Here is a 25,628-nt window from a genome sequence, read left to right on the forward strand (position 1 = left end):
CATTTAGAATTTGTAGAAAACTTCATTCAAATCATATACACATCTACATTCAGAGCCCTGCCCATCAGGAAAAAAAAATCTCTGTTTATAATGCCATGAAAAAATTGGACTAGCTTTGTTAGCATTAGGGGAAGGGAAGTTCCAGGAAGGGAAGGAAAGATGCATAAGTGATAGAAATATTAAAAGAAAATAATGCTACTAAAAGCCATAGAACTTCTATAAACTATGCTTGTACATATTCACCGCATCTTTTAAGAAGTTTATATTCACACAATGTATTCTTACATTTACCATTAAAAAAAGTAAGCAAGTGCTGAGGCAAAGCATCAATGCATTTTCAGTAAAATGTCCTCTACCAGTAGGTCAAGACAGGAGCATATGCCCATCTTCCATTTTTTCTAGCCTCCTTTTGAATTTCTTTCTGTAATTTCTGCCATAAAATAAATAAAATGTGTTCATATCATAGCATGGTACCTATTAAACTTCAACTAGGAAATCTATTCTTCTAAGCTGAAGACTGTGAAGGCCTGGCCTATATGCTACCTATGTAATAATCTTTCAGATCAGGTAGAAGATCAAAGAAAAAAAAAAAGTTAAAAATGGCCAGAGGCTTAAGGTTAGTATCACTCCTAACCCAAAGCCTTTTCTAAAATCAGATCATTGATCTGTTATTTTTATAGCATTGTTTGTTCTAACACACCAGCATTTTCTGTCTTTTTATTCTATGTCTCTCTTCTTGCAGGGCTTATAGTAACTTAAGTGAAAACATTCTCATAACCAGTAGAAAACAGATAGGAACACATAAAGAGAAAACACATTTAGCAGAATTGTTATCTGAGTGGAAGATTGCATTGAGCAAAGCTACGTTAATAAAGTAGAACTGAACCATGGTTTACATCAGCTTTCAGAAACAAATATACCAAGATTAAGCATTGCACAACCTCAACGGGCAATAAGTGGTCGGGGGTTGTTTGAAGGGAGGAGATTGTTGTTCTTGTTGCTTTTTATGGCAATCTTGAGGCTCAGGTGTAACAGTTTGTTTTAGAATTAACTCTTCCTCAGCATGTATTCATCTTACAAAGCATGCCAGGCTTGAACCAGAAATCAAAATCAGAAACAGCAGCAGTGCTTAATCATATAAAAATATGCTGAGGGACTGAAAGATCAAGGTCCTGGTGTGTTTTCACATGGTAGTCAACATGCTGTGTTTAAAAAACACACAGTAGGACAGTGGCTATTGCTTACATTGATTGTTATGAGCATGGACTTTGCATTCAAAGATTGTTACTTGAATGGTAATGCTGATGTACTAAAGCGTTATTGTCACAGAGGAAGGAATACCACATGGATTCATATGTCATAGAATACCTTATTTCAAATTTGAAGTCCACTGACCATGAAAATCACCAGAGCAAAAGGGTGCAAGGGTGCTCATTAATGCAAGTCAAACACCTCCATATCCACCCTATCTAGGACATTTGCAGGAAGTAGGATCCAGCTGCTACAGACTGGCATCTAGTTTTGTGTAATGACCTTCCACAGAATGCCTAGGTGGGAAATTAGAAAATTGTTACTACCGCCTAAAATATTATAGATCTTCATTAATTGGGGGGTGTTACAGTTCTGCCTGCTTTATCTCAGCCGAGGTCAGGATGAAAGACATGGGAGACAGAGTCAAGTTGAGTCTTGGTTGTTTATTGTGTCTTATCTATTTACAGTATTTACAGGCTCACAAGCCATGAGCTTAACTAGCTAGCTAAAGAAACGAGACCAAATGGAGAGCTTCTAATTATTAGCAAGGCTATTCAAGAGATAATTATCCAATACCAAAGTGACACCTATATTATTTATGCTTTTCATCCAATAATGAACATTCGAGGTCCGCAAGTTGCAGACATCTTTCATCCAAGAGAAAACCACCCAAATCTGTGAAGAAGAAGAAAGAAGGTGAAGAAGAAGAACCCAGACAACACCCTGAATCCTCCATCTTGTCTCACACACATTACTATGTACCAAAACCCCAAATCTAAGTTTTTTCCCTGAGAGATCACACAGCACTATTCTAACTACACACCCACAACCCTTGTGCTATCACGCAATGTGGTGCCTGCCTGAGGGTCAGCACCCCTCTGCTCAGGAAGCCTGAAATTTTCAGCCTCCAGGATTCCAACAGGGGGGAAGCTATCTTACCATCTTTGACTAACCAGAAAGATCAACGTGATCAGTGTACAAAGTTTTCATTTTACAGTTTCATTACACAGTTCAGTAATATAATACAGTCACTAAATATGGAACTTTGATTTTCAGTCATTAAGATACATAGGTAATTTATGATCTATTATCTTAATTCTGTTTCAATTTTTTGAGAAATACTTCAGGACACATATATATTACAGATGCCTTCTAACAATAAGAGGATTTTTTTTTTATTTCTTCAATGTTGGGTTTTTTTTTCCTGTCTCTAATATATCTTTTTCAAAATAGTTTCTATTTTAACATGTCACATTCTGTCTGATTTTGATCAAGGATAGATTTGAGGGTATTTTTTGATAATGTGAATAATACAATATATTTCAAAACAAAACATTAACATCTTTGAGCAACCAAACTGGTTTTGACCATATCAAGATGAATCACACAAGCTTCCCAAAAAACTGTTTTCCTTTAAATTGTCAATCTTTCCTTAAAAGCTTGCTATGAGCAATATTTGCAATTTTAAAGAAAGTCTTTCATAAAAAACTCTGACACTTGGAAATAAAAACTTTACTTTGCTTTAATGAAAACCTCAGAGCCCTTCCTTACATATAATACTCCTATGTGTTGAAAGGTAAATGAAATTAACATTTCTTTTGATTAAATAAAGTATTTGTTATCAGTAGTTTCTCTTTGTTTAAATCTTTATTTTATTGATTTTTAAATAAGAGGACTGTACAGTCTTTGATGCATGACAGCATGAAATCCCACAAGAGAACATTTCAAAAGGAATTCAACAATACACACCAGTTATGTCAAGTAAAGTCATCTAGAAAGCAGTGCCTGTGGGATAAGTCCTCTACCGCTGGGTAATAAAGACATCTGTCAAAACTTGCACTGTAATCAGGACTGGATGTATGTGCATGCACAGAACAATAAACAAAAGCTCATAGACACATAGGATGAAAGAAGAAAATATCATTTAAACAACTTTCTTAGGAATATATTATTCAAAGAAGACAGCAGTGCTAACAAGCTCAAGAAAAGAGATGCTATCCTACTTGGTGCAAGCCTGGCTCTGAGATGCATTTTTTGTCATTCTCTCTGTAATACAGAAGAAGGAAGGACAAATCTGAAAATTCCTAGCTCATCCTGTCTCATTTCTATGCATCATTAATCTCCTTTGCCCTGCTAGGTGTTTCTTTCCTATTTTCTAGCTACAGTTGCAGTTAGTATTTATACTGTGCATATGAAATCTATAAGATTACTAACCCTGGAAGGTTAGTTAACTGCAGGTTTCAGTGAGTGTCCCCATGGTTGCCTACGTTTAGAACACAGTTTCTCTACTCCTGATGGTCACTTAGATAGCCTATGTTTCTGAAGATAAAGTATATCCACATGAGTTCTTTACATCAGACTGCTCCTGTGGCTTACCACCCTTGACACTGGGCTTGCTTCTGCAAAACGTTTCCCTTATACCTGTCACAAGTATTGTGTAGAATGTTTTAAGAAAAGATATGGCAAATTTTCTACTGGGTACAGATAATGTTGTTCAATTTTCATGAGTGTCTGTTACTTTAGCTCTGACTTCCACACCATGCAATCGTGATATTTCTTTCAGATACATTAAAATGAGTTGTGTTCCTGGCACTCAAAGCTTTTCCTGTACTCGGTTGTTTTTCTAAAGATTTTCCTGTCTGTGAATGAACCATTTCCCCTCACAGCTGTCTCTTCTTATTTTCAACACTTTTTGATGTGTGTTCATAATTATACTTTTCACATCTCAGAAAATAACAATGATTTGACAGGCAGCTGAAATGCTTCATGGCTCACTCAGGGTCATGTGATATATGATTAATACCATGTCTCACTCCACCTGCATGTAAATTACTGAAGGAAGTAATATAATTCTTAACAGAATATTAGACACCTGGTAAGTTTTATTTTGCCTGTAACATTTTCAGGAAGTTGTAGAAGATTCACTTTCTTTGCTAAGTTATTAATATTCGGTTCAGACTTTTCAATAGCGTTATGTTCCTCTGTCTTCCTTATTCTGTGCTGCAAGCCAGTGGTTTTTTGAAGAAATACATGTTCAGCATTAATAGGGATTATGTATAATCTCTGTATAATCATTTTCTCCACCTGATTTTCACTCTTTACTTATAAATGGACCACTAAACTGTTAACTTTGTGCATCAGTCTTCCTCACTTTCAAGGACCACTAATGCAACCAGAGGACAAATACAAGTGTATTAACTTGGATATAACCACCAAGCCTACAACTTCATCCCAAAATTAGTCACTAAGAAAATTAGAGCCCTAGGTTGGACATTACAATTCTAAAAGTCTAATTATTGGACATTTAACAATAAACAGATGGCAATTATTTTTTCCCTTGAACTTATCACTTCATTTTAAATCAAATGTGTCTCCCTAAGAAAAGCAATCCAAAGTAAATTTCTTTAAATTGAATATAAGGTCATGCTAAATGCCCACTCTTAAAGAAAACAAACTTTTTTTTCTTTATAGCTTCAATATACATAACAACCATTAAATTAACATGTATGAGACAGCCCAGCTTATGATGTTGGCTGAATTATTAAGTTTGATTCTTAGAATTTGGAGATGTAACTCTCTTATTTGGGCGTCCTGAAGAATAATGTTTAGAGATGCTGCGCAATGCAAGATGAGTTCAGTTGCCTCTGTGTCAGCTCTTGTACTTTGCCTCAGCTTTTCCTTTCTATTTTTTCCCATTTCTGCTCCATAAAACATATCAAGTCTTAATTCATGGACTTCATAAATTCAAAATGGATTTCTTTGATCAGCTTGAAAGCCTTAAGGAAGCATAACATACTGTTTGTACTGAACACAGGGCCCTTTCTGTTCCATCACTTGTGGAAACCTTTGTGGCCCTTTCTCCTTCATCCTTTCTGTGGTAGATCAGATATTCATGTGGGTGCCAAGATCTGTAAGATTCAGATTCAGAAAATACATCTGACATTTTGGCAGACGTCAGAAGCATCGTTCATAACAATCTTGCTCTTGCCTCTGACTATGTCACCTGCTCAGGTTGTCCTTTCTCAGACTTTGTAACATGATCCTTAACTGCTTTTCCAGATCATTTTGTACTCTTGAAGTGTGAGTTTGTACCACCTGCATTCAGTACTATGCTACTTTGATATAAATCAATGTACAAAGATGTTTGACACTCACTGAATGGATGATCTCTGCCCCACATGATCGAATTTTAACTTGTTAAAGTACGTTCTCTTTTAGACAAAGCTATCCTTCCTCACTGCCTTTTCTTGGTATGATGGAATGAAACATCATAAGATGCAATATGCATGGAATTTTCTCATGAATATATCACAGAGACGTCAGATATAAGCATAAAACTTCAAGTTATAATACTATTTCTCCTCTTTTCTTTAGCTTTTCCTCTTAACCTACCTATGAAAAGAAGACTGTCATATTTCTAATAATTTTTAAAAGCTATCTAATCCATAGAAATACCATTTTTCTGTGGAGTAAAATTGGGAAATAGACTTTGCAATTTTACTACACAGAAAAATGGTATTTCCAAGACCAGGATTATTTATAATTTAACGGCTTTGCCCAGGTGAATTTATTGTGTGAAATAAAATCATAAAGACCTCAATACTAACTACAACGTCATTGACAATTGTACAAAATCTATCATGTACACCCTACCTACTGGCAGTGTTTGTACTCTCATCAGTTGGCCAAATATTCTTTCATAAGACAGAGGAGAAGCTAGGTTGAGTACTTCTGTTGTAGTCTGAAATTCGTAATTGGTTGAAGTATTTGCCAGTTTTTGACATGGGTTGATTTCTGAACGACATTTAAAGCTTCTATAAGAAATTTAAAGTTCAGTGAAAGGCTACAGCTGATCGTAATCTAACTGATCTTATCTTGTTCCTTTTGATGTTTTTCAAGGCCTGAGATAAAACAGTCTACTAAAACGGATGGGGCTTATTTGCTGCTGTTGAAACGTTGGTAAGAATTTATGAGTATCAAGTATATTCAATTCATTAAGAAAATATGAAGAGTTCAGTGAGCTGATAATTCGTATTTTTCCTCTCTTATTTGTCCTATTTTCTTTCCAGAAGTATAAAAACCCTCCAATTAAAAGATGCTTTTCTTGAGAGGAAGAAATATTAACAGACTGTTTCACAGTATTTTCCCTGTAGTTGAAAGTAATGTTTTCCGTGCAGTGAACACTGCAGAAGAAATGGAACTGGTGCAAGATGTTTTGAAGCTATAACTGACCCAGGTAGTACCTTTCCAAATGATAGCACTTCCCGTCATTCACGTGGCATTGAGCAAAAATAATTGCCGTCAATATCTAAACACTAAATGTTACTTTGTCCTCATTTTCTATGTTGCACATAGAAAGACAAGGTGATACAGTGATAGGTTCCATTAAAAAGGCACCCTGCATGCATTGTTTGGGGTTGTCTCTTTCATGGATACTCTCTTTGCTGCTATTGCCTATGACAAAGCCATTTTGACAGAGCTATAAGACTTTCTTTCACCTAATTTCCTTTGGCAGACCAAGGCAGTTTTTAGCATGGTGATTGATCTCTTGGTTATCTGGACATTCTCATTTTAAACTGCTGTTGAAGAGACTTGAATAATTCACACTTCCTGCCATGAACTTGGCAGCTTTTTTCAATAGCTGCTGATTTATTGCACCAAGCAGTGTGACAGTTTTCTAGTCTGTATAAATACAACTTGCAGTTACAAAGAGTAGTACATGTAGTGGTGGATTACAAACTTCACTCTTGTCATGAAGAGCTTTTAAAGGCTTCTCTAAGCAGGCAGAAATTATCTTAACCCTCAGACCATTCTGAATTAGTCCTTAGCCAGTCAATTAAGTGAAAGAAAGAAAGAAAGAAAGAAAGAAAGAAAGAAAGAAAGAAAGAAAGAAAGAAAGAAAGAAAGAAAGAAAGAAAGAAAGAAAGAAAGAAAGAAAGAAAGAAAGAAAATAGGAAGAATTTAACAGTAAAACTAGCCTAAACCAGATGTTACAAATAAACCTGAGCAGTCCACTGCAGTACTTTGCTTCAAGAATTATGTCAATAAATATCTGAATTCATGCTACCATGAGAAAACTCAAATTATACCATGAGAAACCTCAAATGTTTCAGCTTAGGTTATCCAAGATATTTCTTGACAAGAGAAGTATCATGCACACCAGCTGTTTGCCTAGTTTGAAGGCAACAGTCTAAAAGGCATCTAGGAGCAGGATGGAAACAAGGAAGAATGTATGAGCAAATCAGCAGAGCTGGATGCAGCTGTTTTACACTCAGTTGGTAGAATGATGTCAAAGAAATGCTTGAGTGTAGGTAGGGGTTTGTTGCTGTTCTTTAGCAGCCTCTCTCACTCCATAACTATCCTTGCAGCAGTTTCCTTTCACTGCTTGATGTAATCATACTTAAGTTTTATGCATCTACTGCATATGTCAAAATTATGTAATAGACACTTGCTATTGGTCCTACTGAATAGTACCATGCAGAACTAATGTGTTTCTTTCTCCATAGGAAAGCTATGTTTCCTTAGACCAAGTTTCCTGATTTTCAAAGAACCAGTGCTTGTTTGACTATGTACAAGCAAGTGAGGGTTTATTGATTTTTTTTCTCTCCTTGGAATACTGAAGGAATAAAAAAGAAAATTGTCCAGTATCAGTAGCATTATGCTCGTACTCATACTCATTTAAATGTATGTTTAAATATGTGTATATTCACAAGGTATTATACAAAATAGAAGAGTAAAAGGAAGCACTTGGAAGCAAAAAGAAAAACTAAATGTATCTGATTATGGTACATAACACATCTTTGATTTAGTCTACATCATTCATTTTTACATTTCGGTCTTGGTTTTCTCCACTAAAGTACAGTACAAGTATATAAAGTATATAATACTATCTGTTCTTCATATGCATACACATGCATCAATAATTCACTAGTACTTCAGTTTTAAATGCTCACAAGTTACAACCTAACAAATTCAGAACAGCCATGACAGTGCGAAGAAATGAGGTCTAATTATCCTCACACAGTGACATCAGAAAAAGAAAAATTAACTACCCTGTCTCAGCAAAGCTTCTTAGACAGATCAGCATCATCTGCCATACAGCATCACTCAGCCTATTAAACTTTTCAGACTTTGCCACACTCAACGTGTTACTTCTTCACCTTCATTAGACAACCAATGCCCAAATTTCTGCTCTTCCCTTCATAGAATCCCATGCCTCTGAGAAAATCAAGAAAGATTCTGAAGTGTGCAGTTTTTAACTTATGAGTAATTAAGAGACAGTCCAATTTTCTCCATGGGAGTGCTATGTTTCATAGTTCAGATTAAGCACACTATAAAGAAGCATTAGGTGATTTTCAAGATTTTAAAGATTAAATTTTGTCCCAATACAAAATCACAAATTCCTTGTGGTATGTTACAAGAAAGAAGAAAGTACTAATTTTGTAGACAATCTAAGTCAATTCAGAAATCTCAGAAAATTCAGATAGTATTACAGAAAGCAGAGTACAACTAGCAAAATTGTATGGAATTGCCTTGAGACTCCTCTGTAGCCATGGGCATGTTGTCATGGCCCCTGATGTTTGACAAAGATCTTCTCCAACATGTGAATTACAGCTGTACACTTGGTCTACAACCATTGCTACACAACCAAATTAATATTTATATTTAAAACTTCTCTGGGTCTGCTGGTAAATATGGCAATCGTGGGAAGGAATGAGAATTTCTTTTTAATAATAGACTCTCTAATTAATAACTCCTAAGAATTCAGACTGTTTGGGAACTGTTTCTGTCATGCCCTCTAAATCATGTTTTCTTGTATTTCTAGAAATGCATTCTAAATCCCAAATTTTACATCTACTTAAAACTCTCTTTTCTGTAATTCTGTTCCTCAGCAACTGTCCAGGTTTTTTTTTTTCCTTATTTCCCCTGACCCCTCTTCATCCTCAGTTCTCTTTAAAGATCTCTCATTTTTGCTCCCCATGTTCTGTCTGTCATTTATGTTTCTTCCTGCCTTAATTGCTGGCTTCATTTCCCTAATCAGCTTCTTTTCTGTGTGGCTTTGAGACTTCTCTTTTATGTCACTCTTCACTGTTGGCAACTTCACACTAGGTTCAGAAATATGAAGAAACCCAACGCCAGGGCCTGAATGCTCATGATCATCACCTCTTTGCACTGCCTTGCAGACATAAAGCAAGTTATAAAGCTGTCTGAAAATGAGATTTCTTTCTCAGAAATCTACAAGTACTGGATGACAGAGGTCTCTCAAAGTCTGCCAGAGACCCTAATATGACCACAAGTTCTCACAGACAAAGATGTATCTTTCAGGTGCCATGTTTTTCTGCAGAGGCACACGGAAAACAAATTAAAATCTGAGATAAAAACATAGACAGACATAAAACCAACGACTCATTGTACAAATGACCTAAAAACGGGTAAATTTTCTTGCTAAAGATGTTGGGCTTTTCTTGAGGCTCACTTTTAAAATTTTTAACCTAACTGTGCTGTCCTCACTACTGTACTAAAACAATAAAAAAGGCAACACTAAAATGTATGGCAGACAGGAGTCTTGGGTCAGCAACAGTCTGTTTTTTTCCTGTATGATTGGATTTACTGTGATCTAAGGAGAAATTAGAGAGTGGTAACTTCTAAACTCCTACCACAGATTTTTCCTAAACGTGAGGGTTAGCATGTGTTTGACAGTGTCTCCAAGAGTACCTCAGAGGCTTGGGCTCTGAAGGTCTGCTGACTCAAGAACTGTGCTGGTTAAGCCACTTTATGTAGTCTCATAGTCTCATGTTTTACTAAGAGTGAATCATAGGCAAGTGGATCACAAAAGGTCCATTCAGGATTCAGGCTTTAAAACAGACAGAGGAATCAGAAGACACAAAAAGAAGAGCGAGTGGAATAAAATATACAGATAAAGTGATGATGGACTCAGAGTTTATTATTTTTACTTTTTTTTTTTGCACATCCACTTATCCACCTACATATACAGTCTACATCAACATATAAGCAGTCTATCTACTTCAGGGCATTTCTGATGTATCCAGGAGGAATCAGGCTTCAAACGCATTAAGAAATTTTAGTTTAGTCTTGCTGTTTCCAGCATTTTAGCTCTCCCTATGGAGAACTGATTTTTTAATGTGAGAAGACTAAGACAGTCCCTACTGATTTGAATAACTACAGAGTTACAGACTAATGGAAGTCAGGAGAGGCACGTGGATGGTCAACACCTCATCATAACAGGGGGTAACTTTACAGTTAAGTCAGGCTATTCAGGACTTTCTCCAGTTAATTTTTAACATCTTTGAGAGTAAGCTTCCCAAAATCACTGGGAAACTTGTTCCACTGTATAGTCAGGCTTATTGTGAAATTTTTCATTTTATCCTGTCCCAGGCAACTGCTGTGAGTCTGGCTTTATCTTCTATATCCTCTGCCATCTGGTATTTGTACACACTGGTAAGATAACCCCTAAGAGATCTCACTTCTCTTCTTCAGGCTAAATACCCCCAGCTCTTTCAATCTCCCCTAGTATGGCAGGTGTTCCAGTACCTGCAAGTTTCATTAGACTCACTCCACCAAACCACAAATCTCTTCCACTGTAGAACCCAGATATGGAAGCAGGACCCAGATGTGGTCTCACAAGCACTGAGAGTAAGTGTTACTGCACTTCAACCTGCTGGTGATATTTTTCCTAACTCAGGAAGTTTTCAGTCTCTTTATGACACATTGCATGTGACCAATTTGTTCAGCAGCTGTTTTCTGCCAGCCTGCTTTCCATCTTGTTGTCCTCCAGCATGTACTGGTGCATGGTCTTCTTATTCACATGATTTTTCTCTTTACTTTTATGAATTTCATGGGGTTTCAGTACACTGACTTCTCCAGCCTTGTCAAAGTCCCTCTGACTAGTAGCACACCCATCTGGCACAAGAAACACTCTTCCCTGCCTTGTATCACATGTAAACTTGCTGAATTGCCCTTTGTACCAGAATCCAGGTCATTAATGAAGATGTTAAATTTTATTGGCCCTGATGTTGAACCCTGGAGTACACTAGTGACTAGTTCTCATTTGGAATTCATACCACTGACCAAAACACTTTCAGCCCAGCAATACAGCTATTTTTTAATTCAATTCCCTGTGTACTTATGGCCTGTACTTCTCAGTTTGTCTGTGAAGGTATTATGGTAGACAGTGTTGAAAATCTTGTTGAAGTCAGTGTAACTAACATTCACTGCTCTCCCCTCACTCATCAAGCCAGTTATCTTAGAACAGATGGTTATCATTTTGGTTAAGCATAAATCCATGATGATTACTTCTCATCAATTTCTTGTCCTTCAAGAGTTTTGAAATGTTTCCAGGAGAGCTTCCACCATTACCCTCCAAGGGATCAAGATAAGGCTGACTGGATTCCACTTCTGTATCTTCTTAAAGATAGGCGTGACTCTCATGGGCACAATCCTGTCAGGTCCCATGGACTTGTGCATATTTAAGTTTATTCAAATATTCCTTAACCTGATCGTCCTGTACCAAGGCTGAGTCTTACATGCTCTATACACTGCTGGTATTCCTAATTGCTGCTCTTGACCAAAGAGAGGTTAAGTAGGCATTAATCACTTCAGCTTTTTCTGTGTGCTTTATCATGAGATCCCCTGCCCTATTCAGCAGCAGACCTGTATTTTCTGTAGTCGCCTTTTACTGCAAATAAACTTTTGAAAACTTTTCTTGTTTCCCTTCACATCTCTTGGCAGATTTATCTCCGGGTGAGTCTTGCTTTCCTAACCATGTCTCAATCTGTTCAAACTGCTTGTCTACATTCTTCCCATGACATTTTTCTACTTTTCCACCTCTTGTACACTTAGTACTCTTTTACATTTGAGTTTTGTCACTATCTTCTTGTTTATCTTTTTGCTTCATTTTTGTGTTCATTGGGTTCAACTACTCTGGAGTTTGAAAGGTGATTCTTGAAAGTAAACAAATTCTTCTAGAGGTCTGTTCTCTCCAGATATATATATTGCATGGGTTTATTTGAAGAAGATTCAGTCTAAAGTCTGCTCCTCTGAAGTTCAGGGTTATGGTTCTCCTTTGTTTACTGCTCCCTGGAACATTATAATCTCATAGTCACTACAACTAAGGCTTCCCCTGAACATCCACAAAGAGATTCTTCCTTATTTCTCAAAAACAGGTCCAGCAGAAAATCATTGCTCATCAGGTTCTCATTCACATGTCTGGAAGCTTTTCTTAAAATGCATTTCAAAACCCTTGGTGATTTTTCTTTTTGTGTTGCTCTTCTAGGAGATTTTGTGGTCCTTGAAGTTCTCCATGAGATCCAAGTCCTATGAATGTGTAGCTAACTCTAGCAGTCTGACAATGGTCTCGTCTACTTGCTCTCCCTGACTAGGCAGTCTGTAGCAGACACACAAAAATTATTCCTGTTGCTCTGCCTGCTAATCCTGACCAATAAGCTCTGAGTTAACTCATCATTAATTCCAAGGCAGAGTTTCATGCATTCCTACTTCTCTTACATAAAAGGCAACCCTTCCTACCTTCTTACCTTCCTAGTCTCTAAAGAACCTGTATACATCTATTGCAACACTTAAATTATAAGCTATCCCACCATATGCCTGTGATTGCAATGAGTTCATAGACCTGCGACAGCTCAGAAACCTCAGTGTAGAGACAGTCAGCTACGCCTACCTCCTAGAAAAAATACGAGAGCTTTCCCAAAAATTTTGTCTTGTACAACTGTCTTCTGCATACAGAATGTGGGATGATCCCACTTCAACATTCTTTTGCTGAATACAAATGCTTGTATCATCCTATATGCTTTGCATACTTAAGACAATGTATCACTTCCCCACTTGACTTTTGGTCATTCTTTCTCTCACCATCGTGTCTAGCTTAAGCTCTTATGTGAGATTTCACTTCCCTGGATGTCAGCAAAGCAGGCCCTTCAAGGATCTGCTTCAAAGACTACCATGAGATAAAGCAAAGGAAGAGAGAGAAGACCAAGAAAGACAGTTAAATCACACAGATCAGATCCTTCAAGTTCACAAGTAATGCATCCCAACAAAGAGGAAGTCAGGCAAAAATGCCAGGTAACACGAGTGAATGAAAAAGGAGCTCCTGGGCTAACAAACATAAGAGGAACAAGTAGCCTGGCAGGAATACAAAGAAATTGAGTAGCCAGGGATCACATTATGAAAGCTGTTGGGATCAAATCCTTTATTAAAGAGACACCAAGGAAAACAAGTCCTGTCAGTATAGTCTCTCTGAGCCACTGACCACCTTTCTGTGGATATGAATACCCAACCAGTTTCTTGTCCATCAAACAGTACTATTGAATCACTATCTCTCCAATTCAGAGAAAAGAATGTTGTAGGGAATAGTGTGAAAGGCTAAAAGAAATCCACAAAAATGATGTCTGTACCCTTCCTTCTCCACTGATGTAGTAATTAAATATTATTTCAAAACTCTATGTATCTTAATTATTAAATATAAAATATCTTTTTAATAATGTGAATACTCTCATATGATCTATGCTCTTGTTTGCACAGATGCTATGCTACTAAGTATAAAATTTTCCAGTAATGTAAGTGATTTTTAAACTCACATCAATAAAAAACAGAAAAAATTCCATTCAACGTAAACTGATCAGTTTATGCCCCGAAGCATGAGAATTAATCATTCTCATTTTACTCTAATGAGTGGAATTGCAGATGCTGTTCTTATTATTATAAGTGATTTTTTTTCCTTTTTCTTTTTTTTTTTTTTTTTTTTTTTTTATTTATTATTATTCTTTATACTCTCATTTGCTCTATTAATTTGTTCTCTTCAAGCAAATCCTCTGACTGGTACTGCTGCAGAAGTAAAAAGGGTTTTCTTATAAACTTAGTATTGCTTTTCTTCTAGTTTATCTGTCTGTTCTTGTGAAAGTAGACAAATCATTCCTCAAACATCCCAGAAATATACGCAAGAGTGAAACAGATTGGATCATGTATTGACTGATAACTAAGAAAGAAAAATTAAAAATCAGGGTAATTAAAGGAAAATTTGGAGAATTTTCAAACAGGATTTTGAAGATGTATTTAACCATGAAAGGTCATCAGAAATTCTCCTCTTTCATCTAAGTACTGTCAGTAACTGGACCAGGACCTCAATATCAGTAAAATTGTGATCGAAAATATCCTGAACTGTGGGGAAAGAGTCTTTAGAATAACAAAAGAAAATGTTTCTACATTCTGTAATCCAATAGCACACATCAAAGTTATTAACACTATCCTCTTAACACTGATTGAACTGCACCTAAGCATCAATTCATATTCAATTCAGATTAAAAAAATTGTAACATATTTTTTGCAGAAATAAAAATTAACGTGACCTTTTACTGAGATGGAAATTAGAAAGCATGTCAGTTCCTCTTCATTATTTTCGGAAAGGGAAATCATTGTCTTTGGGAAACTAATTTAAAGAGGGCATGTCACATGACAGAAACAAGAGTCTCTCATTTTTTAGTATACCTTTCTTTCATCAGAATTAATATAATCTTATTTTTTTATAGAAGGGAAAAAAAGATAAACTTCAAAATGTTGGAACATTGTAGATTAAAAATCATTTTCTATTGCTGTCATACTTAGAGTGCAGCAAGCTAAATTCATCTACTGACTTCTACAGAAACATTTTTAAGCCAACATCTGGCCCTCAAATAACTCCATACCAGAAAAACCACAATTCATGTCCTTATTCTGATCTCAGTCATCATATTTTTCTCTAGTCCTCCACCATCTATCAAATATTTATTCTCTCTAATGCAGAAAGCATATTTTTCGTGTTGATAAACTGCAGCTCACTAAGTAGTTCTTTGTAAATACAACTTCCCATTTCTAGACCACTAATGTAACAGCAGGACTACTTAACCTCTTAGAAATAGCAGCTAGAGAAAAAAAATAAAAGTTTAAATGGTTGTTTTGAGGAGAACATTTTTGGACTCTCATTCCATTTCAAAGTTTTGTGTAAGCTGAGTTCCCAAAAAAGTCTAGGACTGATTGAAAAAAGCAAGTCTAATATTTGTCATTGGGCTGTAACAGAAATACATGACTTCTCAAAAAATATGATGGAAGCAGACAGTTACCAACTTGACATCAATGCAAGCAGTCTGAAACATGCTAATTAGAAGTATTTCAAGCCTAAAAAAAAGGTCTACTAAGGCATTGGAGATAAAAAGCACGTAGGGTTAAGAGCCCTCACCATGGCACACTTCATGGAAATGCACTGTTCTGATTGAAAATCTGTTTCAACAGATGTAGGGCATACCCAGATGCCAAAATAGATTTTTAACAGTGTACACCCCTCACATAGTGCTTTGAACAAATAGTGACAATGAAAAAATAAACATTTGATTTTAAAGGCAAAAATTGCAAGCCACAATATGAGTGAAAAGTGGAAAGAACAGATGAAGAACTTGAAGCTTATAAGGGTTGAGGATGAGAGAGAAGTATGTTTGGTCTGAAGTAGCTTTTTCACAAATGACTTACAAAATTTTTGGCCCGATAATTTGAATGATCACATCAGCAAAATAGTTGGATGTTATGCCAGAAGAGCAGTTTCTAGATATTCTAGATAACCAGTCTAGAAGGCTTAAATGCTGTGATACTGAGCAACACTTTCATAAAACCTCAAGTAATCTGATACATTATCTTGACACACTGGCTCAAACTTGACCATGACCAAACATATGCCCTTGATATCCAAGGGCAATTGATTCTACTTTATAAAATTATCACAAAGTTACACTAATTAATGTTTCTAAGCCTGTAAAGTCAATGGCAAAAACTATAGAGACCTCACAATATCCAGGCATTCGTAGTATTTAGGAGAGAAAGCACTACAACACCAAAATGAGAATGCTTAAAAGATAATGCTATTTGAAAAAAAGAGAAATAAGATTTGACATTTGAAAATAAATAAGTAAAAAGATTGACACTTGACAAAAACTCTCTGTACCAATTAAAAGAAAAATGACCAGTTTCCATCACTGTTACAAGGGAACATTGCAACTTTGTGGTACAGCTATTCAGGCCTACATGCTAATCCCACACAAGTCTGTCAAAAAGAAATTTGTGCCAAAATGTGGATGCTCACTAAAAAACTAATTACAAACTTTAGCATGGAGTATATTGGCTTATTTGATGTCCACACTACAAAGTGGAACGGAACAAATTCCTTTTCATCCCTTGAGCAATACTGACAGAGGAAAAACAGCAACAGTAAACAAGGACATAGAGCGATTCTGCAGTTTCTGTTGTTCACCCATTTTAATTGCTGTGTCCAGGCTGGAGTTAATGTAAATGGTACAATGAAATCATAGCTGATTAACAGACCACATCTTAATTCCTGTAAGATAGTTTGTTTAATCCAGGACTCTCATTCCACAGAACAGTCTCAATATAGAGAGTATGGAAGTATTAATGTATTTCAAAATAATAAATATTGAGCAGTCACTTGCAAAATAAAACCACATTTAAAGTTCAGCTTGAATTCTGTAGAAAACTCCTTATGTATCTTCAGCTCTTACTTGTATTATGGTTGATTCTCAAGGTTGAATCAAACTCAGTTCAGAATTCAATCACAAAATATGTTTGTTAGGGTAGAACAGTTGAATGGGAAGATGCAATATTTAATCTAAGTCATTCCAATTTGAGAGTTAATAATTTAGGTATATTGTATATAAACACAGTATAATAAACACATATTTTTAAATACAAATACACATAGATTTATACTACACAAGCACAATATCAGCAATTTCAAGCCTTAAAAACTTAATAATCTCAAGACATAGATGCATCCATAAAGGAAAACAAATGGCAATTATATTTATGCCATTTGAGTTTTGCCTTCTTTTTTTTTTATGTGTTCTCTGTATTCTTCACACATAGATTTGTAACTCTGTCACCTAATGTATTACTAGTTAGTTTTCCCAGTACTTTTCCCTGACCTTTACTTAAGCAGAACGACAAAACAAACAGAACTGCAAGCCCCTGGCATAGAAGCCTCCATCCTCTTTTGGCTCTTCCTAGGAACCAAGGCCAAGAGCAACTCTTCGAGACACATTCTTATGGACAAAATACAGCCAGTGCTGAAGGGGGAGCTCCAGAGAAGGTGCTTGACCTGGGGGGAATTGCATCACCACTTGTTCTCCTAATTGGTGATTTTTTATCAATTATGCTAATTTCCTAAAACATATAAAATGTATTCACCCCTGAGAGGGTAGGCTTTTTTGGACATATTTCCATAACTGCCTCTGAAGACCTTCAAATAAAGATTCGTTTTTATATTACCTCTTTACTAAAATTATCTCGAGTTTCATTTCCAGGTTTACTCTTCCTCAAGAGTGCTCCAGTAGTATTTTAAGTGTGAGGTCCTTGCTACAGACATATATATAAGACCCAATTTGTTCTTACAATCTTTATTAAATTCAGGAGTCAACTGACACTAATATACAAAATAAGTAAATGGTAACTCCCCAACTGAAGTCAGAAAAAAATGATTTTTCTGTGTTTTGATACAAAGATATAGAACAGGTTTGAATGGTACAAGAGTAAAGGTATTTATCATTCAAATTGTACCCATACCCAATTCTTGGCCTGCCCTTGGAGAGGAGAATGGCAGTGGAACCAGTTAGTGCCATTAATAGAAGAAATACGAAAGGGTTGCAGTTCTGAAATTTACTTCACGTCATTTAATCTCTAAGCCATCCAGAGAGGAACCTCTTTTTTCATCACTGGTTGTCATTCTAAGTCCCTCTGGGTTGAAATCCTCAGGCAGAGTATCTGTGGGGATGTTGAATACTTGAAAATCTGCGAACTCACTAATGAGTCAAGAAAGTGAGAGGAACCTTCCTTTATTCTCCATGTACAAAAAAAAATCAGAAATATTTCAGTGAGCAATACATGTCTTGCTTATGTGGAAAGAAATATACATGAAATAAGAGCAAATAAACATTAGTAATAATTACCTCATCTCCATAGTTTGTCAGTAGACGCTGAAAGTCATCACATACATCACAGATACATATTATGTATGTAATAATTGGATTGACCCATTTTTAAATCCTACAAAAATGTCTTTTCAGCCCCTTCAAACAAATTCTCTGCTTACAGCGCAGTTATCTTCTCTTACTTTGAATTGTGGAGGTGAAACAATAAGATAACTCATTTAATGCTTTGTGGCTGAAGCAATGGATTACATTCTGAATTACACCCTAGGGATCATACTTAAGCAAGAGATGGGAGAAGGCTATTGGAAAAACACAATACTGATATTACAATGCATTCTTGAAATAAATGCCCATGAAAGAGAGATGCATACTACTTGATGTACACTGTGAGCTCAATCTACAGGGAATGGGACCCCCCATAAAGAGTTTTACAATGTAAAGCACTAAATAAACCATACCAAAGCAACCTAATAATTAAACCACTTCTATACATTTTTAGGGCTAAATTCCTCTGATAGCATACAGTTCTCCTACTATTTAGAAGTCTGCTTAGTGGTGCTGCAAAATACTTTCTTCTACAAGATGAAATTTGTTCACTTTCTTTCTTGTTTGGAGAGGTCTGAATCTCATTAGGCATTAAACAACTTTGTTTTGATGTTTTGATATTTCAGGACCCTCTCCCTCTCCTATGCCTTGTGTCATTTGTTTTCAGTGTTCTTTGTGTATTGCAATGTCTTTGGTAGCTCCAAGCCTATTCTTAAGGAACATGGACTTTTTTGGAGCAAAATATGGATAGAGACATAATATTGGACCATGCTCTTGTCACTACAGCTGTATTCAGACTCCTTCCTAGACCTCAGAATCCATCAAATCTATCTGTAATGCTCTGAGAATCACAAGCTGGCACTCAAAGCCCAAAGAAAGTATTGGCATGATGTCATCCGCCTCTCTGCTTAAACCATTTTTTAACTGGAAGCATCCTATATATGTAGCAGCCTATTTCACCCTCTATAAGCTACAACAGAAACAGTTACATATTCATTGCTTTAAAGCAAACTGAAAAGTGCTGAGACTGTCCACAAATTTTAAAGTACCATTTAAAAAAAGATTTCTTACTTAGCAGCAACTATTTTAAGTATTAGTCTCATGTATTCAAATAAAATTTTAAATCTTCCCAATTTCAGGATGTCTGGAATGGTTTATATTGCTAATTTTATCAAATAAATTCATCAAACTTCATGTCTACTTAAACTTTTCTTTAATTTCATGTAGGACAAGAGAGACAGCATTCCCTACAGAAATATTGCACTGTCTGATTTGTTTTATATTAAGTATTTTTATTTTTAAAGTATTTTAATTCAATTAAAGAAAAGGCCTTAGCAAATTTGTGTTGGCATTATGATTACCTTAGCATGAATAAACATTAACAATGAACTGAAAAACACTTCAGTAAGCTCACAGTGGAGTTCATTGAAAAGATTCAGTCTACATCGCTAATCCTATCTGAAATTTTATCAAGTACATACATTTCAGGGGAATGTTTTAATCTCAGTTCAATGCAGTTTTCAGTTGAGCAATGTTTTGGCAGTTCTACAAGAAAACAGAGACTGTTACTTGTCCCCATTTCAGAAAATAAAACACAGAAAACTATATATAATAGCTTTTAGCTAGGACTTCTAAAAACCAGTCACAGTTTCTAAAGACATTTTCACAGGTTTTATCTTGGATTAAAGGAAGAAACTAGCATGACTGCTGCAAACCACAGGTGCTTGACTTTCATGACTAATGAGCTAATCACAGCTTTCTGGTCACCCACTGTTATCTCTTAATTTTTATCTCCTACAGCATTTTATAATTTTACAAAATCTGTAGAGATTACCTACAGATTTTTAATTTTTTTATTTTGATTAAATTAGTTGCAATCCAGCCTAGCGCTTTCTCTGATTCTCTGATATTAACTTTTCTTTTTTTTTACAGGTGTTTTTTGGGGTTTTGTTTGTTTGTTTGTTTTTGTTTGTTTGTTTTTGTTTGTTTGTTTGTTTTTGTTTTGGTGTGGTTTTTTTGTTTTGTGTTTTTTTTTTTTTTTTTTTTTTTTTTTTTTTTTTTTTTGACAGTTGCTGCTTCTTGTGTTTCTAAAGGGAACGTAAAAAAATTAAAATGTGGGATCCATTATTATTTTTTGCCTGGGCATCTAGGGTCTCAGAATTAATCAGAATTTTTGAACTCTGGCATTTAGATGTGAGGTATTTCTGGGTTTAGCTCCAAAGGACACTTAAATTAAAATCCCTTCATTATTTTTTAGCTAGAAAAAAGAGTGTGTGTCCTCTGTTGCCCAGTGACTTCTTGATAGAAGTTGATAAAAAGAGTGAGTTACTATGCCTGCACTTTGACCCTTTTGAAGTAGACCAAGTGTGAAAATTTTTTGCTGGTTTTCTTTTTATTTTTCTGACTCAGAATGTAGTATTATTCAGACACTTTAGATAATGTATTTTAGAAAGCGTGAGTAATACATGCTGTAGAATTCCATTATAATTACAGTACACAGATCCACAATGCTTTTGTTCCTAGTAAAGACTGTCATTATAAAGAAATGGAAGAATGTATTTTCCCTTAAAGACCAAATTGGAGGTCCTTTCCTTCCTAACCTGTCCCCATTTCAATACAAAAGGTTAAAATAGGGTATGGAAAAGGTAAATTACTCTTGTCTCCAGTTTTGGGGATATGGGATCCTCTAATTTTCTTTTTAACTCCTAAGGAAAGTTAACTCCTAATGCAATACTGAAAACTCCTAATGCAATACTGAAAGAGCCCTACAAGCTTTATCATGTAGGTGAAGTTCAACTTGGGCTGAACTGAACTTCAAGAATTGACAAATTCTTTGCCAGGTCACTAATTACCACATCAATTGTTTCCATTCACACTATTCCATATTAGCAAAATCAAACATTATCATCTTGAAAGTTAGCATCTGTCAAGCAGGCGTTGTATCACATGTCTATTCACTAATCTATTTTAAGGCACTTGAAATAAAACTTGGCTTAGATCATTATCTAAATCAGAGGGTTAGCTGTTATTTGTTTGGAAGTTTATGTAGTTCCCCACTTTTCTGGCTTCATCTTTAGAGGTGTTTTCCAATACTCCAAAATATTTGCATCCTGTAAATTAATTCCACAAGCTCTACCTGTCCGAAAAATATATCTTCATCAGACTCTAGCCCATTTTCACAGAATCACAGAATCACAGAATCACAGAATCACAGAATCACAGAATAGCTGGGGTTGGAAAGGACCTTTGGACCTCATCTAGTCCAACCTTCCTGCTCAAGCAAACTCACCTAGAGAAAGTTGCACAGAATCATATTCTTGCAGATTTTGAACGTCTCTAGAGAAGAAAATTCCACAGCCTTTCTGAATAACCTGTTCCAGTGTTCTATCACCCTCAAAGTAAAAAAGTTTCTCCTCATGCTGAAACAAAATATCTTGAGCTTTAGTTTGTGCCCATTGCACTTTGTCCTGCCACTGGCCACCATGAAAAAGAGTCTGTTCCTGTCTTCTTCACTTCTGCCCTGAAAATATTTGCATGCATATATGCAAATTTGTGTGCATGTATGTGTATTTTTTTTCTCTTACATAAGTCTGAGAAAGAATTTTCCCATCATGAAAAGGAATATCATTAAATAATTAAACAATAATAGTAACAATGGGGATGAGAGAAATGGCCTTGTCAGCTACAAAAATGTTCTGACAGTAACTAACTCCCCGTTTTCCTCACTTCAGTAACAGTTTTCATTGACAACTTTGCCAAAATCTGTTGAAAGAAATATAATACAATAATCTAATACAATAGCCTCCTTTCTTTCATCTCCTGTGCCTATAGACCCTCAGTGTGAAAGATCTTTGAAACTAACAGTGTCCTCACAGAAATGTAAAGGCCAAATTTCCTCCTCCCAAGAAACAAAAAGAAATATAGGTTTGTGATGGTTGGGTTCAAGGGTTAAACCAGTAAAGCAGGACATTCTCTCCCACTGCAACAAGCAAAAATTAAGTTTTTATGAGATAAAAGAGATTAAAAAAATACACATGCAAGCCTAGAAGTCAAGCTGAATTTCAGATTTGAAGTTCAGATTTGAAGTACAGATTCAAAGAAATTCAAAATCCTGATATAAGTGGATAGACTCTGATGGAAAAATCTATTATTTTGGTCTCTCTTATACTATTCTGAAACATACTAAATTTGGGTTTCAACACTAAAAAGCTTAAACTGCAATTTTAGTAATTATCAAAATGAAAGGCAACAGAAGTGACTGTTTGGATACTCATTCAAAATGCATCATTTCTGTAACACACATTTGGTCCAATTCAAGCATTAGCAAAAATAATCTGAATGTTCTGATGCAGCCTAAAAACTGATGGAAATTTTTCATATGGGTCGGTGTACAAAGATAAAATTGCATATGTTCAGCCAAAACCTGGAGAGACTGGACAGACATAATTTTTTTTATTTTTTTTTTTCTAATGATGAAAGAGAGCTTTTTAGTATGGGTATAATTGCTGCTTCAGAATTCTAACAGGGAATTCGTCAGCTCCAAGCATCAGTTATAAATGTAATATTGTATAGCACTGGAAGTCCGTACCCTTCTTTAAGGATATAAAGAAAATTCAGGGACAGAGGTAAAATGCATGACATGGGAAAGTGAGAACAGTCCCTTCACAATACTTAATTCACACAGCACCGGAAAAGCACAGAGCTTAATTCAGTGGGCAAAAAGTAATGCTATGTCTTTCCAGTGAGCAGTTACAAGCATGTATCCTGCTGTGTTTCTAAGCATATTTTTTATCCCTACAGAAAATTCTGTAGTTTGCATATTCCTTGTACACTAGACATAATAAAGCAAGGTGTTTTGCATTTCAGACTAATTGGTAACCTACTCCCCCTTACAAAACCATTTTCCTGCTCTACTTTACGTAAGATATTGAACAAAACCACAGTTTACCTAAACCCAAGAAGCACAGTGGTGGGTCTAATTCTCTCCCTCCATCTCTTCCATATTCTCTGGAAGTGAAAAAGGAGGAAATGTCCAAAGTCACTGTTCCCGAGGGAAAAAAATGGAACTATCATCCATCACACTTGATGATAATTCTTTATATTATTCCCCAAATAAGTTAAATCATTTAAAATATTTAAAACAAAAATAGTACATCAGTATTTAAGGTCAAATCTGTAACTGTCTTATAAAGAGTCTGTTTTTAAAGTAGTTCTGCAGTTTAAGAAGGATATATGACAAGGCACCTAAAGCTGGTATCTTCAGTTCACAATCATTTTCAGTACAATGGTAAGGAAGAAGAAGAAGGAGAAGAAGGAGAAGGAGAAAAGAAAAAGAAAAAGAAAAGGAAAAAGAAAAAGAAAAAGAAAGAAAAAGAAAAAGAAAAAGAAAAAGAAAAAGAAAAAGAAAAAGAAAAAGAAAAAGAAAAAGAAAAAGAAAAAGGAAAAGGAAAAGGAAAAGAAAAAGAAAAAGAAAAAGAAAAAGAAAAAGAAAAAGAAAAAGAAAAAGAAAAAGAAAAAGAAAAAGAAAAAGAAAAAGAAAAAAAAAAGAAAAAGAAAAAGAAAAAGAAAAAGAAAAAGAAAAAGAAAAAGAAAAAGAAGAAAAAGGAAAAAGAAAAGGAAAAGAAAAAGAAAAAGGAAAAAGAAAAGGAAAAGAAAAGGAAAAGAAAAAAAAGAAAAAGGAAAAAGAAAAGGAAAAGAAAAGGAAAAGAAAAAAAAGAAAAAGGAAAAAGAAAAGGAAAAGAAAAGGAAAAGAAAAAAAAGAAAAAGGAAAAAGAAAAGAAAAAGAAAAAGAAAAAGAAAAAGAAAAAGAAAAAGAAAAAGAAAAAGAAAAAGAAAAGAAAAAGAAAAAGAAAAAGAAAAAGAAAAAGAAAAAGAAAAAGAAAAAGAAAAAGAAAAAGAAAAAGAAGATTTATTTCCTTTACAAAAAGAAAATTTCCTTTTCTCCTTTCTCAACCTCTCTATTGTTCCCTCAAAATTCCGGGAACATATATATGTATATTCTTCCTATTCCTCTGTTACTGCCCTTGGACCATCTAGTCCAGCCCATCAATTCTTTCACGGAGTTGGGGTGTGAAATTATGTAGGTAGGAGGAAAAATGAGAGGTGGGATAAGAAAGAGGAAAGTGCAGTGAGCAGACACCACTGCAATCTAAACTAGAACATATTTCACATAGCAGAAGAAACACTTCATAATCAGCCTGCAAATTTTAAAACACTTACTGCTTGCAAAACCAGTAATAAAAAAATATTCTATCAGATCTGTTCCAAAGCAAGAGTACATAAAATTTAGTTGTAGGGTAAGAAACTGCTTCTGCCTTTTACACACATAATAGGATACACACCATAATTGTACGACAACACATTATTTCTCAAATAGTATAAAATGTACTTCTTGACACTATAATCTTAGATAGTCTATATTTTTCTCTGGAGTTTTAATGGACCTATCATGCTGTACTGAATACAACTATATGCAGTCTGGACTTGGAGCCCATTAAAATAATTTAGACAAAAGGTACACTGTAAATGATTCTTACACAACATAAAACTGAGTAAAATATCAAGAGTAGCAGTGGAAATGTTTTGGAATATGCACAGTTTTTAGGCTCATTTCAGCTGCAAGTTGCTTAACTACCTATTGAACTTAAGAAATATTTTGCTGCCTGGTTACAAGGAAGAGTTTGCTCAGACTACGCATTAAATTAGTAGATTTTATAGAATAGCAAGTTTATCACAGATGGAGACAAATTCTTTTACTAAGATTCATTTAGCAGAGGAAATCAGAAAGGCAACCAGTAACCACCCCTGATTCTTAAATTCCCCTCAATCTTTCCTGTGTTCAGGTTAGACCTGCCTCCTATGTGAAATAAGAGCCAGAGGCTCACCAGATTTGCCACACTACTAGTCATCTGAAACTACAGTGTCTAGTCCACATTCATCATCTAGGCTTTACTTGGTGAAGAAAAAGAGCCCTCTTCAAGAGGCAATTTATCCAATTTTGGAATGGAGTTCTAAAAGAATGAGATGAACTACATTCAGAAAGGCGTCTAACTTATTAAATGAACTGAAGAAGGAGTTGGGTCAAATTCACCTATTAAAAAGCCCCAGTTTTGGTCTGATTCAGGTGACACTAATATCAGGTTAAATGATCACTGGCACTTACCTGCCTGTCATAAACCTGTAGGGGGCCATCACAAGACCTCCATCCACTACAGTTGCCAACCAGGATGCTGGCACTGGGCTTCTATCTCTGCACAGACTAAGAAGCATTACCTGTGAAAAAGTCTCTCTGCTATTACAGCTGAATAGATAAAAATTAATTCTATAAGCATATAC

This window comes from Sylvia atricapilla, chromosome Z, assembly GCF_009819655.1.
Source record: "Sylvia atricapilla isolate bSylAtr1 chromosome Z, bSylAtr1.pri, whole genome shotgun sequence".
Lineage (NCBI taxonomy): Eukaryota > Metazoa > Chordata > Aves > Passeriformes > Sylviidae > Sylvia > Sylvia atricapilla.